Below are 16,714 nucleotides of genomic sequence, written 5' to 3' on the forward strand. Positions count from 1 at the left end.
CTTCCTCACTCTTAACCACTTACTTGATTTTTCCAAGACCATATTTCCTCTACTTTTTGTTGGCTAGGTTCTCTTCATCTAACTCCTTACTGAAAATTTTCTTATTCATCTATGGGCATAGCCCTTATTTAAGGGCTTAAATTTGCCTTCTTGGATATCTTTAAGAAATATTAGAGCAACTGCTCCTTCATGGGGGTGGGCTGTAATTAGGCCTATCACTCTCACCCCAGTATCTTCCTCTCAATTTTGCTTCTGAAGCTCCTGCAAAAAAGAAGATACTGGAGTATCAGCAGAAACTCTAAGGTCAGGAGTGAGTGGAATGATATATCCAAAATGTTGAAAGATAGAAATTACCAACCAAGAAAACTTTATCTGGCAATGGTATCTTTCAGATAAGAGGAAGAAATAAATGTTTCCCTGGACAGTCAATTGCTGAGGGAGTTCACCATCACTAGACATGCCTTGCAAGAAATGTTGAAAATTCTTCAAGCTGAAATGAAAAGACACTAATCAGTGGCAGGAAAACCTGTGAAAGTACATGACACACTGGTAAAGATGAAAGTCAGATTCAGAAAATCATAACTCTAAAAGAAAAAGAAAATCATAACTCTATATTAGAATGTTATATTAACTGCTCAATTATAGTAAAAAAAAGGAAGACAGTAGAAAAAATAACTATAGCTACAATAAATTGTATTATAAGCAAATACATGGCATAAAAAGAAGTAAACTGTAACATCAATTATATGAAAAAAAAAGAGTAAAAGGGTGGAGCTTTTATAGGCATCCAAATATAAGTTTCTATTAACTGAAAATGGACTACTCAGAAACCTAGAATAGATCTACAAAAGACAAAGAAAGGGGAAACAAAGAATACCACCATGGAAACTAACCAATTTATGAAAGTATGTAGAGACAGTGAGAAAACAGAACAATGGAAATACAAAATAGTCAGAAGTTATTAATAAGATGTTATAAATATGTCCTTACTTAACAATAATTAGTATAAATATAAATGGATTGAACTTATCAAACAAAAGGCACATAGTGACTGGATGGATTTAAAAAAGAAAAACAAGACTCAACTATATACTGCCTGAAAGAGGCCCACTTCAAATTTAAGAATACATATAAACTTGAAGTGAAGAGATAAAAAAAGATATGAAAGTGGAAGCCAAAAGAAAGTAGGGTAGCTATACTTATATCAGACAAAACTGAGTTTAAGTAAAGAAAGGACAAGAGACAAAGAAGTTGAGATATGCTTCATTAAAAGAATGAATTCATCAAGAAGATGTAATAATCATAAATATGTGCACACCAAACATTGAGGTACCTAAATATTTTAAGTAAACACCAATAGCTCTGAAGAGACAAATAGACAACAATGCAATAATAGTAGGGGATTTAATTTGTTGTTATTTAGTCCCTAAGTCGTGGCCAACTATTTTGCGACCCCATGGACTGTAGCCCAACAGGCTCCTCTGTCCATGGGATTTCCCAAGCAAAAATACTGGAGTGGGTTGCCATTTTCTTCTCCGAAGAATCTTCCCAACCCAGGGATCAAACCTGAATTGGCAGGCAGATTCTTTGCCACTGAGCCACCAGGGAAGCCAGGAAACTTTAATATCCCTCTTTCTTTTTTTTTTTTAATTTTAATTTTATTTTATTATTATTTTTTTAATATCCCTCTTTCAACAATGGATGAATCATCTAGACAGAAAACCAAGAAAGAAACAATGGATTTAAACCATACATTATAGCAAATGAACCTAAAAGACATCTACACACTATTCCATCCAACAACAGCAGAATGCATATTCTTCTCAAGTACACACAAGAGATTCTCAGGGATAGAACATATAAGATATAAAATAAATCTTAGAAAATGTAAAAATATTGAAATAATAATATCTAATATCTCATTTGACCACACATGTCTGATATGAAACTACATATCAACAGGAAAACTGAAAAAAATCTACAAATATGTGGAAACAAGGCAACACGCTTCAGAACAACCAATGGGTCAAAGAAGAAATCAAAATGAAAATCAAAGAATATCTGAAGCCATTTGAAAATAGAAATATAAATCACCAAAACCTATGGGACACCACAAAAGCAGTTCTGAGAGGAAAGTTTATAGTGACAAATGCATATATTAAGTAATTAGAAATATTACAAATAAACAACTTAAAATTGCACTTCAAGGAATTAATAAAATTAGAGCAAAACAAACCCAAAGTTAGGAAAGAGAAGGAAACAATAAAGATCACAGTGTAAAATAACAAAATGAAGATAAAAAAGAGAGAGAGAGAGAGAACATCATTGAAACCAAGAGTAGATTTTTCAAATAAATAAATAAAATAGACAAACCTTTAGTGAGACTACAAAATGAAGAGGGAAGACTCAAATGGATACAATTAGATATAAAAGAGGAAAAACAATAGCTAACCATACAGAAATACATAAGCTTATGAGATCACTATGAAAAGATATGTCATCAAATTAAAAAAAAAAGTAGATAACATGGAAGAAATGGATAATTGCCTAGAATTGTAAAGCCCATCAAAACCGAACTAGGAAGAAATAATATGAACAGACTGCACAATATTTGTCCAAAACACAAGGAATTAAGTTAGTAATCAAAAACTTTGAAACATGAGCAATAATGTGTCAACAAATAGGATCACCTAGGAGAAATCAAAAAATTCTTAAAAACATACAACTTATGATTGAATCAGGAAGAAATAGAAAATTTGAATCCACCATTTACTACTAAGAAGATTGAATCAGTAAACAAGTCTCTCAGAAAAGAGCAAAATCATATTGCTTCAAAGATGAATTTTATAAAACATATAAAGAAGAATTAACACTAATATTTCTTAAACTATTCAAAAATAAATCATAGAGAATGAAACACTCCCAAACTCATCTTGTGAGTTCAGCATTATCTTGATATCAAAACCAGAACACTACTAGAAACAAAAATTATAGGTCAATATCCCTGGAAAATATAGATGGGAATTTTTTCAATAAAATACTAACAGATTAAATTCAGTAGGGCATTAAAAAGATCATTCACCATGATCAAGTGGGACTTATCCCTGAGATGCAAGTATGCATCAATATATGCAAATCAAAAAATGGGCCAAAGAACTAAACAAACATTTCTCCAAAAAAGACACACAGATGGCTAACAAGCATATGAAAAGATTCTCAGCATCACTCATTATCAGAGAAACGCAAATGAAAACAACAATGAAGTACCATCTCATGCCGGTCAGAATGGCTGCTAACAAAATGTCTACAAACAATAGATGCTGGAGAGGGTGCAGAGAAAAAGGAAACCTCTTACACTGTTGGTGGGAAGGCAAACTAGTAGAGCCACTATGGAGAACAGTGTGGAGATTCCTTAAAAAACTGGAAATAGAACTGTCATATGACCCAGCAATGCCACTGCTGTGCATACAAACCAAGGAAACCAGAACTGAAAGAGACATGTGCACCCCAATGTTCATCGCAGCACTGTTTACAATAGCCATATGGAAGCAACCTCAATGTCCATTGGCAGACAAATGGCTAAGAAGGCTGTGGTACATATACACACTATACACTCAGCTATTTAAAATAATGCATTTGAATCAGTTCTAATGAGGTATAGGAAACTGGAGCCTCTATACAGAGCGAAGTAAGTGAGGAAAAAAAACACCAATACAGAATATTAACTCATATATATGGAATTTAGACAGATGGCAACAATGACCCTATATGCAAGACATAAAAGAGACACAGATGAAAAGAACAGACTTTCGGACCCTACAGGAGAAAGCGAGGGTCGGATGATTTGAAAGAATAGCATTGAAACATGTATATTATCATATGTGAAATAGATTGCCAGTCCAGGTTTGATGCATGAAACAGGGTGACCAGGGCTGGTGCACTGAGATGACCCTGAGGGATGGGATGAGGGGGGAGGTGGGAGGGAGGGTCAGGATGGGGGACACATGTACACCCATGGCTGATTCATATGAATGTATGGCCAAAACCATCATAATATTGTAAAGTAATTAGCCTCCAATTAAAAACAAAAAAACAGACATGGTCCATTCCAGAGCTGGCATCTAATGAAGGAAATCAATAGAAAATTATATGTATATAATATATATATATATTTATAAATATATAAATATTATATATATAATATAATATAATCAATTAATATCTCACTTTAAGAGACTGAAAGGAAGGAGTCATATGATAATCTCAATAGATGCAAAAAAGTATTTCAACAAAATTTAACATCCATTCATCATAAAGACTCTTTATAAATGGCATAGAAGGAGCATACCTCAATAGAATAAAGACCTTATATGACAAGTGCACAGCTAACATCATACTCGATGGTGAAAGATTGAGAACTTTTCCTATAAGGTCAAGTACAAAACAGTGGTGAATATTCTCACCACACCTATTCAACACAGTATTAAAAGTCTTAGCTGGAAAAACCACAGAAGGAAAAAGAAATAAAAGGCATCAAAACGTGAAGGAAATAAGTAAAATAGTTTCTATTGGCAATGATATGTAAATATATATAAATATATATATTTACAATAGCACAAAGAGTACTCAGAAATATATTTACCTAAGGAGGTAAAAGATCTCTAATCTAAAAACTACAACACATTGAAGAAAACACAAAGAAAGGGAAAGATACCCAGGTCCAGGGATTGGAGGAATTAATATTAACATGCCTATTCTATCCAAAGGCATCTATGATTCAATGCAATACTTATCAAGATCCCAATTAAATATTTATAGAATTAGAAAAAAAACAACTCCTAAAATTTATGTGGAATGACAAAGAACCCTGAATAGCTAAGGAAATTCTGAGAAAAGAACAAGGTAAGTGTCATCACAGAGATTTGAAGCTATACTCTTAAGATATAGTCATCAAAAGAGTATGGGGCTATTATAAAACAGACAAATAGATGAGTGTAACAAAATCTAGAGCACAGAAATAAATCCAACTATATATAGTCAACTTATATTTGATGAGAAATTTGAGAATACTCATTGGAAAAAAATGATAGTCTTTTCATTAATTGGTCCTGAGATATTCACATGCATAAAAACAAAACTGGGCCAATATCTTACAGCAGTTGCAAAGGTTAACTAAAAATGTATAAAAGAATTAAATGTAAGACCTGAAACAACAAGAATGCTTGAAAAAGCAGGAATAAAACTTTGGCCTGGGTCTTGTAATGTTTTTTTTTATAACACCTAATGTAGAAGCAATAAAATAAAAATAAACAAGTGGAACTACACTAAACTAAAAAGGTTCTGCACAGCAAAAGAGATCATCAACAAATTGAAAAAAAGAAACTGCAGAATGAAAAAAAAATTTGCAAACCATATAGCTGATAAGGGGTTAATATACAAAATATATAAAGAATACATACAACTAAAAACAAGCAAAAACAAAAAGCAGACAAAAGTATCCCAGTTTAAAAAAAAAATAGATTTAAGAACCTGAGTAGATATTTCTCCAAAGAAAATACATGAAATGCTATTAGGTACATAAAACGATGCTCAACATTACTAGTCATTAGTACAGAGCAAATTAAAACCACAATGAGTTATCACCTCAGTCCTGTTAGAATGGCCATCATTAAATGAACAAGAGAAAACAAACGCTGGCATGGATGTGGAGAAAAGGGAACACGTGTGCACTATTAGTGAAATTGTAAGTTGGTGCCGTCACTATAGAAAACAGTATGAAGGATCCTCAAAAACAACAACAACAACAACAACAACAACAACAACAACAGAACTGTGATATAATATGATCTGGCAACTCTATTTCTTAGAATATATCCAATGAAGATAAAAACAGTGTCTCAAAAAGATATCTGCCCTCTTATGTTAATAGCAACATTCCTTACAATAACCAAGACATGGAAATAACCTGTGTCCACTGATGTGTATATTGATAAAGAAGTTGCTTTATATATCTGTAAAAATTAATACCACTATTTTTCAAAGTCTTTCAAAAAGTTGAAGAGGAGGAAACACTTCCAAATTCACTCTATGGGGTCAGTATTACCCAGATAACAAAGCAAGATAATGACACTACAAGAAATGAAGACTATAGACCAAGATCAGTGATGAACACAGATGAAAAAATTTTTAATAAAATATCAGCAAACCAAATTTAATAACTCATTAAAAGAATTATACACCATTACTAATAGTAAATGCGATACACCACATCAGTAGAATGAAAGACAAATTTTATATGTTCATTTCAATAGATTCAGAAAAATAAATTTACAGAATACACAATTCTTTTGTGATAAATATTCTCAACAGATTGGGTAGAGAAAGGACACATCCTAACACAATAAAGGTAATAAACTATGAACCCGTAGCTAACATTATATTCAGTGGAGAAAATTGAAAGCATTTTCTCTAAGATCAGGAGCAAGATAAAGGTGCTTTCTCTCTCCATTCTTATTCAACATAGTACTAGAAATCCACGCTAGAGCAATCAGCTAAGATAAATATTATAAAAAGCACTTGAACTGGAAAGAAAGAAGCAAAATTGTCACTATTTGCTAATGATATGGCTTTATGTTGAAATCCCCAAATATCAACTAAAAGCATATTGGTTATAATCAATGGATTTTGCAAACTTGCAGAATGTAAAATCAATACACAAAAATTAGGTGATTTTCTATACACTAACAATAAGAGATCTGAAAAACAGAGTTTTTAAAATATCCAATTCACAATAGCATCAAACACAATGAAACATTTAAGAGTAAAATTATCCAAGGAAGTGAAAGATTTGTGCAATAAAAAAAAATTACGAGACCTTACTGAAAGAAATTGAACAAGACACAAAAATGGAAGGATATTTTGTTTTCATGGATTGGAAGAGTTAATATTGCTCACTCAAAATGTCCATGCTACCAAAGTCATCTATAGATCCAATGCAACCTCTATCAAAGTTTCAGTGATTTATTGTACAGAAATAGAAAAACAATTGTAAAACCTGTAAGGAAGCACAAAAGATCGTAAATAGCCAGAGCGATCATAAGAAAGAATAAGAAAACCCAAGTCATCAGGCATCCTGATTTTAAACTACTAAAGTCATACGGTACTGGCAAAAAAAAAAAAAAAAAGACACATAAATCAATGGAACTGAAATCCAGAATTAGACCCCTACATAAATGGTAAGCCAATATTTGATAAGGAAACCAGGAGAATCCAATGGGGAAAGGACAGTCTCGTCAAGAAACGGTGGTGGGAAAACTGGATAACCAACAGAAGGAAAAATGAGTTTGTGTCCTTATATAACTCATTAAAAATATTTTTTAATTTATTTTTATTAGTTGGAGGCTAATTACTTTACAATATTGTAGTGGTTTTTGCCATACATTGACATGAATCAGCCATGGATTTACATGTGTTCCCCATCCTGAACCCCCCTCCCACCTGCTTCCTCATCCTATCCCTCTGGGTCATCCTAGTGTACCAGCCCCGAGCACCCTAATCTCATGCATCCAACCTGGACTGGCTATCTGTTTCACACTTGATAATATGCATGCTTCGATGTTGTTCTCTCTAAACATCCCACCCTCGCCTTCTCCCATAGAGTCCAAAAGTCTGTTCTATACATCTCTGTCTCTTTTTCTGTCTTGCATATAGGGTTATCATTACCATCTTTCTAAATTCCATATATATGCCTTAGTATACTGTATTGGTGTTTATCTTTCTGGCTTACTTTACTCTGTATAATGGGCTCCAGTTTCATCCATCTCATTAGAACTGATTCAAGTGTATTATTTTTAATGGCTGAGTAATATTCCATTGTTTATATGTACCACAGTTTTCTTATCCATTCGTCTGCTGATGGGCATCTAGGTTGCTTCCATGTCCTGGCTATTATAAACAGTGCTGTGATGAACATTGGGGTACATGTGTCTCTTTCAGATCTGGTTTTCTTGGTGTGTATACCCAGGAGTAGGATTGCTGGGTCATATGGCAGTTCTATTTCCAGGTTTTTAAGGAATCTCCACACTGTTCTCCATAGTGGCTGTACTAGTTTGCATTCCCACCAACAGTGTAAGAGGGTTCCCTTTTCTCCCCACCCTCTCCAGCAATTATTCCTTGTAGACTTTTTGATAGCAGCCATTCTAACTGGTGTGTAATGGTACCTCACTGTGGTTTTGATTTGCATTTCTCTGATAATGAGTGATGTTGAGCATCTTTTCATGTGTTTGTTAGCCATCTGCATGTCTTCTTTGGAGAAATGTCTGTTTAGATCTTTGGCCCATTTTTTTGATTGGGTCATTTATTTCTCTGCAATTGAGCTGGAGGAGTTGCTTGTATATTTTGAGATCATTCAAAAATATTCAATCAAATTGGATCAAAGACTTAAAATATAAAACCTGAAAATGTAAACATTTTTGAAGAAAACAGGAAAGACTCTCCTTGACATTTGTCTTTGAAATGATTTTTGGGTACAGCACCAAAATCATAATCAAAAGAAAAAAATAAAAAAATCAATAAATGGGACTACATGAAATAAAATTTTCTGCAAAACGAAAGAAACAATAGCAAAATGAAAAAGCAACCTGCAGAACTGGAGAAAAACTTTACAGACAATGAATTGGATCAGGAGTCAATATCCGAAATTTATAAAGAACTCATTCAATTAATTCATTATAAAAAATCTGATTCAAAAATGGGAGGAGGAGCTATACTTTTGTCCAAAAGGCCAACAAGTATACAAAAATGTGTTTAACTTTGCTAATCATGAGGGCAATGAAAATGAAAGCTAGGATGAGATATCACCTCAGACCTGTAAAAATAATGATTACCATGAAGACAAGAGAAAACAAGTATTGATTAACAAGGATGTGGAGAAAATGAACTGCTTGTGCACTGTTGGTGGGATTGTAAACTGATTCAGCTACTATGGAGAACAGCATTTCTATGCCTCAAAAGCTAAAACAGAACTACCACATATTCCAGCAAGACCACTTCTGGGTATATCAGTTCAGTTCAGTAGTTCAGTTGTGTCCAATTCTTTGTGACCCCATGGAATGCAGCATGCCAGGCTTTCCTGTCCATCACCAACTCCCGGAGCTTGCACAAACTCATGTCCATCGAGTCAATGATGCCATCCAACCACCTCATTCTCTGTTGTCCCATTCTCCTCCTGCCTTCAATCTTTCCCACCATCAGGTTCTTTTCCAATGAGTCAACTCTTCGCATCAGGTGGTCAAATATTGGAGCTTCAGCTTCAGCATCTGTCCTTCCAATGAATATTCAGGACTAATTTCCTTTAGGATGGACTGGTTGGATCTCCTTGCAGTCCAAGGGACTCTCAAGAGTCTTCTCCAACACCACAGTTCAAAAGCATCAATTCTTAGGTGGTCCAACACTCACAACCATACATGACTATGGGAAAAACCATAGCTTTGACTAGACATACCTTTGTTGGCAAAATAATGTCTCTGCTTTTTAATATACTGTCTAGGTTTGTCATAGCTTTTCTTCTAAGGAGCAAGCGTCTTTTAATTTCATGGCTGCAGTCACCATCTGCAGTGATTGTGGAGCCCAAGAAAATAAAGTCTGTCACTGTTTCCACTGTTTCCTCATCTATTTGCCATGAAGTGATGGGACTAGATGCTATGATCTTAGTTTTTTGAATGTTGAGTTTTAACCAACTTTTTCACTCTCCTCTTTCACTTTCATCAAGAGGCTCTTCAGTTCCTCTTCACTTTCTGCCAAAAGGGTGGTGTCATCTGGGCATATACTTAAAATTAAATGATAATTGATTATCAAAGAGATATACACAGTCCTATATTTATTGCAGCATTATTCACTATAGTCTAGATATGGACATAACTTTTGTCTGTCAACAAAATAATCAATAAAGAATATATATATATATATACACATATATATGTATTATATGCTAAGAAAATGAGCAAGGCATACATGTATATTTACATATATGTTATTCTATTCTGGTACTAAAAATGGAAATTCTGCCATTTACAACAATGTGGATGGACCTTAAAGACATCATGTTAAGTAACACAGAGGAAGATTGATACTATGTGACTTCTCTTCTATGTGGAATCTAAAAAAGAAATGAAAATGATTAAGTCAGACAGTAAAATGGTAGAACCAGGAGCTTCAAGGTGGGGAAACAGGAGAGATTTTTTTTTAAAGGTACATATGTGCAACTAGTAGATAAACAAGTCCTGGAGACCTATACACAGTATGGTGATTACAAGCAACAAAACTGTATTGTAAACATTAAACTTGCTAAAAGATTACATCTTCATCCTACCACATGAGGAAAGTTAATCACGTTATGCGATGAACTTTTTTTGATGCTACAATGGCAATTACATTGCAATTAAATGTATAAAATCACTATATTTTATACTTCAAACTTACATAATGTTATATGTCAAGTATATCTCAATAAAAATACATATTTTGAAAAGGAATACAAACAATGAGGGTAAATAAGTTGAACTCTGTTATCTCATATTCTACTGTTCGAAATTCTGTATCAATAGACAATTTTTGCTTTATAGCATACAAAAACAGTTTAGATTTATTGTTTATCATAAAGGCTTTGCAAGATCTTCTGGTGCCATAAAACTCATCGAAGAGGAAACGTATTCATCTTATTTTTTGCATTATGTGCATTTTCTTGTGTTGGTTTGACTATATGTATATATATGGTTTTTTCTCCTTGTTCCTTGCACAGAACTTCAAATACTGTTGGGGTTTCCAGAATGGTACTAGTATATTTGTTTTGCTGATAAATTAACTTATGAAGGAGTAGCTAGATAGCTTCATAAAAGGGGGTGGGTCACCAAAAAAGAACAATTATATGATTAGAATGTTGGAACTCTGAGTCAGACTAATGTTCAAAATGGGAAGAGAGGCTGCAGATTCAATTCAATAACTTGACAACTTAATCAGCCATGCCTTCATAATTAAAACTGGAAAAAAAAATCTGAAAGTTGAGATTTGGAGGAGATTCCTTGTTAGTGGACATATTGAGATCCTGGGAAGCTAGCACTCTCTGACTCTACTTGAACAGAAACTCTTGCACTCAGAACCCTGCCAGACCTCACCCTATGTATCCCTATCTGGGTACATATGTATGCTGCTGCTGTTGCTAAGTTGCTTCAGTCTTGTCCAACTTTGTGTGACTCCATAGATGGCAGCCCACCAGGCTCCCCTATCCCTGGGATTCTCCAGGCAAGAACCTTGGAGTGGGTTGCCATTTCCTTCTCCAGTGCATGAAAGTGAAAAGTGAAAGTGAATCATTCAGTTGTGTCAGACTCGTAGTGACCCCATGGACTGCAGCCTACCAGGCTCCTCCATCCATGGGATTTCCAGGCAAGAGTATTGGAGTGGGGTGCCATTGCCTTCTCTGACGCATATGTATATTTTATAACAAAATAGTAATTGTAGGCAGAGCACTTTCTTGAATTCCGAATCATTCTAGTGAATTATTTAGCCTAGGGGCATTGTTGGAGGCCCCAACTTTGTGGCCAGCTGAACAGAAGTGGGATCACTTGAACATATATGAAACTTGTGGTTAGCTTCTGAAGTGTTGATGGTCTTATGAAGGACTTGATCTTATGGGGTTTGTGTTAACTTTGTGTAGTATCATAATTGAACTGTAGGATAACTTGTTTGTGTCAGAAAATTGGTGTCAGAGCAATACTGGAAATCTAGATGTTACTATATTTTCACTCTCAACCACATGCAACTTTGAATAGCAAGACCATCCCTATGAACTTACTTGTGTCAGCTAGCAGAGAGCTTGTTAGAACAATTGCTATATTCTGAGATAAATAGTTCTTCTAATGCAAACAAAAATTGAAAGATCTAGTTGATTTAATAATTGCCAGTAACTAAGTTGAAAAATATAATAATAATAAAAAAAAGGAAATTAAGACAGTGTTTTCACCAGTAACAAGTAGCTTAAAATTACTAGTTGACCCAGTGGTTTCTAAAAGTCCAAATTTATTTTCTTGCAATAGACACAGCTCTGAATCAAAATGTTAATCTTACAAAATAGTGTGACACTTGAATTTTGCATACTTCAAAAATTTAATATCTCCTCAGTGAGAACAAGCTGTTCATCTTGGTTTTAAGCTGTCATACTTGGTTGTATTCCAAATCCATTTAAACATGATTTAAAAGCATGGTAAAACCTACACCTGAGGCAAAATGTGTTCTAGAGAATGAAGCCAAGAAGAACATCATAAATGTAACAATGTTAAACAGGGTTAGGGTTAGGTTAGGTTTAGTCACTCAGTCATCTCTGACTCTTGCAACCCCAAGGACTGTAGCCTGGCAGGCTCCTCTGTCCATGGGATTCTCCAAGCAAGAATACTGGAGTGGGTTACCATTTCCTTCTCCAGGGTTCTTCCCAACCCAGGGGTCGAACCCAGGTCTCCTGCATTGCAGACAGACTCTTTTCCAACTGAGCCACCGGAGAAGCCCCATATTAAATAGAAACTCAAACAAAAAGAATGAACTTCCTCAAAGACATTGCCTGGGAAGGAAATTCTCTAGTCCTCTGTGGATCCATCCAACCTGATAATTGCTCCCATGGGACCTTGCAGAGATATTTAGAAAACCATTTTGAAAAATCCAATCACTGCTGGACTTAAGGTAAGAATCATGGAACATTCTAACTCTTTATTTATCAACTATAATTCTAGTCTATCATTTCTGAATATGTATAAAATACTCCACTGATCCCTTCTTATCTAACAAAAGCTATATTGAGTTCTGGATTTGGTGCCTGAACCTGACTTAATAGGTGTAGGGAAATTCCCATCAGTACCCCTGCCATTGCTCAATTTAGGCTCTGAGTTAAGAAGACAATTGTTTACTAGCAAATCTTCTAAACTGAGATAGTGTAACTAAATGTGGGGTCCAGCTACTCACTGTTCAGAAGCCATTAAAGAGGGCAGGATGGTGGAAAGGAAAGTGTGCTTTATTTTGGACGCTGGCAACCCAGAGTGGACAGGGTGAATGCCTTTTAAAAGTCTGACTTTTCTCCCCTACTCCAAAAATCAGGGAGCAAGTGCTTTTATAGGCTGAGGGAGGCAGCTACATGCAGAAATATGTATCTTGAGATTGGTCATTGGTGGTCTGGCCAGCAGCAACTTGATTGTTTCAGGTACAGTTAATCTTCAGTTTAATGGTTTGATTGTTGCCATTTCCTCGAGGCTAATTCTTGGAATTGTGACAGCTTATCTTATGTCTACAGTCTGGTCATTATGTAGTTAACTTTTTCCACCTGGTTGGGTTTCATTATCTATAAGATTGCTCACAGGATATGGCTCAGAATATTATCTATATTCCTTGAAATGAATAAAAGTCCTTGACTATGTTCAATGACTAAACTATCATCATTTGGTCTGCTTTAACTGTTTTTCTTTGTTTCTGCATGTTCTCACTTCTGTGATTAAACTTATTATTTGGCTAATTTTTTTTCCCCACAGACAAAAGGCAAATTGGGGACATGAGGGGCAAAGACCATAGTGTCCTGCTCAATTTCAATAGTTTACTGCAAATCAGTAGCTTGTATATAATAACCTTGGAAATACAATTTGAATTTTACTTAGCAATATGATTAAATAGTTCATAACTAAAGAGAAGTTTGGGAAATAAAATGTAGCCAGGATAAGAGATAGAATTCTGGGTTGAGCCCTTTTAAGTTTCCTTGTCTACTGGTTAGACTCATCACAACCTGTGTTATTGACTTTATTTACTTCTATTAGTTTCAGATACCTCTGGGAATTAATAAACACTGTCTTCTAAAATTGCTGCTATAAGTATGAAGAGGTAGGGGAAAAATATGGGTTTCGGAGACAAGAGGGTGAGTAAGGATCATTAGAACTGCTGGAGAAGCATGTGCATTTTAAAAAGTAGTTTCTAATAATACAATATACTTAATATAGATAATTTGCAAAGTTTTTTTTCCTTTGAAGCATTTTTTTTCCTTTTCCTGTTTGACTATGAAAATAAAACAAATTAGTAGACATAATAAGTAAAGTGATCTACAATGTGTTGTACCTTCAACATTAACTAGAATAGAAAAGTTGTAGAAATTCACTTGTCTTAATGCTTGCAGTAATTAAACAGTTAAATATTGAATGAATACCATGCAGCATGGTTTGTGTTAGGCACTAGGGATATGAAGAAAATAACAACAGTTTACTTAATGGTACTTTTTTACCTCATATTTGCTTGCCTCATATTTACCTCAATTTTTACCTCATATTTGCTTCTCAGAGCATCTTAAACCAGTTTCTTCTGTCACAATTTTAGTATTTATCCATCCAGTAACAAATATATTTTGACAAGCAACAAATGCCAGGTACTAGCTGGGCACTGTAAGCTTACCATCTAGTTAACTTATGGTCAAAATTATGTACATTTATAGATAAATTTCTGTGTTTAGTTTCCAAGGTGTATATAGATATAGATATATGGCTCAGTGGTAAAGAATCTACCTGCAATGCAGGAGACACAGGTTTTATCCCTTGGGTGAGAAGATCCCCTTTAGAAGGAAACCACAACCCACTCCAGTATTCTTGCCTGGAGAATCCCATGGACAGAAGAGCCTGGTGGGCTATAGTCCAGGTGGTCTCAGAGTCAGACACGACTGAAGTGACTTAGTACACATGCAAAGAAGGGCATGAGTCTGCTTTGTATTATTATTATTAATTTTAAAGACAGGGATGAGTCTAAAGTGAGGTTTATAAAAGATATCACTGATATAGATGATTGAGTCTCTGATTCTGAGGGTAAGTTTCAAATAGGAGTAAAAGCTCATTTCTCTACTTTTATAGGCATGTGTCTGAGTGAAAATGGATATTTATGCTAGCTATTTGGATCACTGTAGTAAGAAATAAGTTTATTTTAACAAATCAGGTTAAGTGCCCCCCCCTTTTTCTCTTGCCATCACCTTTACAGAAAAGCAAAGTAAAATTCATAAGTCTTTAAATTATTCTCTAAGTTAAGTTAGCTTTCATACAGTATTTTGTCTTGTGACAAATTAATGTTTCTGAACTCTATTATGTTATTATTATAATCAATAGCTTTCTACTATAATCTTAGGTTCAACAGTCTTTGGAACCTCTGTTTTTTAATGTGTAAACTCGGGTAATTGGACTATGATTTCTACAGATCTTTCCATTATTAAAGTTTTATAGTTTTATGAAATAGTCTGTATTGTCTGAATAATTAGAAGTGTTACTAAAAGTCTTTATGCCATGGTGTATGAAGGTAAAAATATCCTTGTCTTTAGGTCACCACAAAATTATTCTAGATTGTGAAATAGCAGTGCAAACTTTAGCAGTACAGGCATAGCTCACAAGACAGGCATTTCAGAATTTAGTATTTTATGTCATAGTTAGCACTTTATGATAAAATGGGTAACTACCTCCATCAGTTTAGGGAGAATAATGCAAAGAGCTACTTTATTTGTCTTTGATTTCCTTCTCAAATAAGGGTTCTCAAATCCCTAGAAAGTATTGAGGCAAATTTCATAGGTCATCACAGCAAAGTTGTCCACAATTTAGATTTTGTAGTTCAGAAAATATTCCATAATGTAAAAAGTAAACGAGACTGACAAAGGTTGTGTTTTACCAAGCACGTTAAAGCAAATCACCAACCAATTACAGAAACTATTACCTCTATTTCAATTATATTTAATTTTAAAGAATCTACTCAAGGAGAAATCCTCAAGATGGCAGAGTAAGAGGTGGAGTTCACCTTCCTCTGCAAAGATACACCAAAAATACATATAGGGCTTCCCTGTTGGCTCACTGGTAAAGAATCCAACTGTCAATGCAGGGGACAGGTTCAGTCTCTGGTACAGGAAGATCCCACATGCCACAGAGTAACTAAAAATGTCAGAAAGAGAAATTAAGGAGACAATTCCATTTACCAGTGCAATAAAAAGAATCAAATGCCTAGGAAAAAACCTACCTAAAAAGACAAAATATCTATATGCAGAAACCTCTCACACTAATGAAAGAAATCAAAGACTACACAAACCAATGGAAAGATATAATTTATGTTGTTGAATTTTAATAATCAATATTATGAAAATTACTAACTATCCAAAGCAATGTATAGGTTCAATGCAATCCTTATCAAACTACCAATGTTATTTTTTCATAGTGGTAGGCTGCAGTCCGTGGGGTCACTGTGAGTCGGACACCACTGAGCGGCTTCACTTTCACTCTTCACTTTCATGCATTAGAGAAGGAAATGGCAACCCACTCCAGTGTTCTTGCCTGGAGAATCCCAGGGATGGGGGATCCTGGTGGGCTGCCTTCTATGGGGTTGCACAGAGTCGGACATGACTGAAGCAACTTAGCAGCTGCAGCTGCTAGAACAAAAAAATTCACAATTTTTAGAGTAACACAAGAGACCTTGAATAGCCAAAGCAATCATGAGAAAGAAGGATGGAGCTGGAAGAATCAACCTTTCTGACTTCAGAAAATACTAGAAAGCTGCAGTCATCAAGACAGAATGGAACTTGCACAAAAACACAAACATAGATTAATGGAACAAGATAGAAAGCCAAAAGTTAAAGCCATGTGTCTATGGATACCTTATCTTTGATAAAGGAGGCCGG

This window comes from Odocoileus virginianus, chromosome X, assembly GCF_023699985.2.
Source record: "Odocoileus virginianus isolate 20LAN1187 ecotype Illinois chromosome X, Ovbor_1.2, whole genome shotgun sequence".
In the NCBI taxonomy this organism is placed as follows: domain Eukaryota; kingdom Metazoa; phylum Chordata; class Mammalia; order Artiodactyla; family Cervidae; genus Odocoileus; species Odocoileus virginianus.